We start from the raw sequence: 3,790 nt of genomic DNA on the forward strand, positions 1-3,790 counted from the left end.
GGTGCTAGTGCTTAAGGGGGCGGGCATAAGGAAAAAGGAGGCGTTGGGAGGAAGGCAGTGAATTGGGGGGGATGCTGTGAATTTATTATAATATTGTATACAAATTATATAATATATTAAATATCAAATGATTCATAGTATATATAAATTAGTAAAATATAAAATATTTATTTATACATAAAAATAGGGGTGGGGGCGCTGAGGGTATTATGTAGCCATGGTGGGTGGTGCCCAAGAAGTTTGAAAACCTCTGGTCTATATAAACAATGTGATTGAAGATAGAGGGAATGGGTGAGTATATGCATATTTCAGGAGTTCTTATTCCTTCTTCAGAACCACATCCAATCCAATGGCCATCCACAATCACATTGCTTAAATAGCCACCAAATTTAGTGGTGTAACACAATTGAATAGACTAAATTTACACATGAAACACATTCCTGGCAACTGGTATGTACATATTGATTGCTAGTAGGGACCTGTGTATATGTATACTTTGTGTATGCATGTGTATATTTGTGTGTGTGTATATATATGGGAAAATGTACGAAAAACAACAACAACAGACGAGGACAGGTGGTGTAAACAACAAAAGGATGTATTAGGCATGCGGTCCATGGAAGCAAGGGCAGACATGCTTCCCTTATAAATTATAGCAATGAAATCAAAACTATATTACTTCATAAGATTGTTCTTCTAATGTTCCGTAAAATAAATATAAACCACATGACATCATAAGCTTAAGACTTTTATTGTCAGAATTAGCATGAGATGACAAGCAGTGGCAGACAGCATCCTTTCTGGTGTAATATTTTAACATTTTTTCCAAGTGGTCCAGAATCACTCCAAGCTACACTACAAGATGGGGTACCCCCATACTATCATAGCAATGTAAGAGACTACCTTGATAAGATTTTGCTAAACAAGTAGATTGGACAAAAGAGGTTCAGTGGAATGCCTTTTGCATTCAATGAATCTCACACCACTAGACTTTTTTTATGGGGATAGTTAAAAGATAAAGTTTATCATACAAAACCAGCAACAGTCGATAAATTGCAGTCAGCCATTGAATGGGAATGTGCACAGATACTGAATGAAATTTTTCTTGATGTTTGTAATTCTGCTATCTTGCATTATCAGCAATGCCGAGATCAGAATGGTCATCAGTTTGAAAAGAGGCATTCATGAGAAAATCAAATTCTGTCTAGAGAGTCTATTAAATTTTTAAAAATGAAATATATATTAATAAACACTTGATTTTATAATCATTCAGTATGTGTGTAGATTTTTTTTGGGGACACCCTGTACATGCATGCACACATAAATACATACATATGTTAGAAAGAAAAAATGAACAGGCAAAACATGTGGTATTACTTGAGAGCATGGAATCTAACATAATTTGTGGAGTTGTTAGAATAAATACAGGATTAAGAAGGTAGGCATAAAATCTCTTGCAGATGTTTCACTGAGCAAAAATCTCCATATAAAAGCCAAGTATTCTATCTTCAGAGAGGAAGAATTAAGAAATATCCTTAATAAAGCATATTAGTAATTACCAGAAATATATCTATTAAATTACATCATTAGTTACAATTATATCTGTACTATACATATATATATGGGAGAATAGGGAATTCTGTCTGTCTGGGATCCCTGTATCCCAGTCGATATTTGCTCTACATAGACATATTATACCTTTCGATACACAATGTATCAGTTTCAAGCTCTACCTGCTGCAAAATTGGGATTCTAAGCTGATTAAGCTTGTAAGAGTCTTTTACAATCCATTATAGCTGATCTAGGGGAGATAACCCACCTTCACCAATGCCAGACCTTTTATTCTCTAGTGACCTTTTGACCAATTGACCATATAACAACTTTCCCTGTCTGAGAGATGAAGAGTTGAATTTGTCTTTGTATAGAGTCTGATGAGCTGTTCACAAAGCTGTGGCTTTCATGGATGTGAAACCGTTGGTCACTCTATGACCAGACTTTAACTTCAGTGATTATATGTATATATATATGTGTGTATGTATATATATATATATATCATCATCATCATCATCATCATCGTTTAACGTCCGCTTTCCATGCTAGCATGGGTTGGACGATTTGACTGAGGACTGGTGAAACCGGATGGCAACACCAGGCTCTATTCTAAATTTGGCAGAGTTTCTACAGCTGGATGCCCTTCCTAACGCCATATATATATGGGAGAATTTATGAAAAAGCAACAGACGAAGACAGGTGGTGTAAACAACAAATGGATGTATTAGCATAACACTCGGGAATAGAGAAAGTCTTTGACGTTTCGAGCCTACGCTCTTCAACTGAAAGGAACACAGAAAGAAACAAGGAGAAAAAGAAATAAATGTAGTGGTCAGCGGTGTATATATACATATATATGTGTGTGTGTGTGTATATATATATATACACACACACACACACATATGTATATACATATATGTGAGCATATGTATTTGTGGCTGTGTTTGTCACCCCGACCACTCACCCACTCACAGTTATTCAACCAGTGTTGATTTGTTTATGTCCCCATAACTTAGCAGTTCAGCAAAAGAGATCTACAGAATAAATACCAGACCTTAAAAAAAAAAAAAACACTAAGTACTGGGATTGATTTATTCAACTAAAACTCATCAAAGTGGGGCTCCAGCATGACCACAGTCCACTGACTGGAACAAGTAAACGATAAAAGATATATCCAGAAACTATTTCTTAATACTGTCAATCAATCCACTTAAGTGATCTCCTTCAATCAGTTATTATATCATAAAACACGTTGAGGTCAGGTTGGCTTCATGTATTGATATTAGCTGGTAAGATAAATATTATGTCTAATAGCATAACACTCAAATTAAATTAACCAATGCAGCAATACAAGTGTACTTTAACATTGTTGTTTTTTTTTTACTGTGAAGAGAAAACTTGTTAATACTGTATTTTATGGCAAGCAACTCAATGTAGTATATAATGTAAACATGCAGTGTAAATGTACAAACATCACTAGCTTTTCAAATCTTGCTGCATTTCATGTGGAATTTTTGGCCCTCCAAAGTTTTCTTTGGTGTATAAGTAGACCTACCATTTTTTTTTTTTTTTTCTTGTTGTAAATTTTTGTTTGAAAATTTCAAATCTGTATGTAAAAAATTTACAAAGTTAAAAGCAAATATTGTGGGCACCCCTCTTGAACTTGAATAAGTCAAAATAACGTGAACAAATAAGTATTATATTTGACAGATTAATATGAACACTAAAGATGTTTTTAGGTGTTTTTTTTACTTATATGCACACATAACACAGCCTCACTTGGTTGGGACTACATGTATTACTTTGACATTATCATTCCATAAAATTTATTTATGTGGAGAAAAATATTGAAAAATATCAATAGATGTGTGAGTGAGAAAGAAACGTGAAGGGAAGTTTTAGGATGTGCTAGAAACAACAGCCAGATCTCCCTTAAATCACACATTTTCCTCTGAAATTATTAACAATGTTTTTTAAAACTTAAACTATTTCTCTCATGGGTTTTAAGTACGTAGAGGTAAAAAAAATGGCCAAAATCATTTCAAACTGGGGTGGTGAGTGGGTGGTGGGAGTGAAAAAAAACAATTTTCAAAATTTTTTCTTTTTTTTTTCATGAAAAGATGCCACCCATCATTCTGAAGACTTTGGTGGAAAGCATTAGAAAAAAATCCGTGTCAAAACGGAGAAATTCCAATTTATGTGGGTCGTCTGATCCGAAACTTCTCTCCTCGCTACCTTC

This window comes from Octopus bimaculoides, chromosome 23 (genome assembly GCF_001194135.2).
Source record: "Octopus bimaculoides isolate UCB-OBI-ISO-001 chromosome 23, ASM119413v2, whole genome shotgun sequence".
Taxonomy (NCBI): domain Eukaryota; kingdom Metazoa; phylum Mollusca; class Cephalopoda; order Octopoda; family Octopodidae; genus Octopus; species Octopus bimaculoides.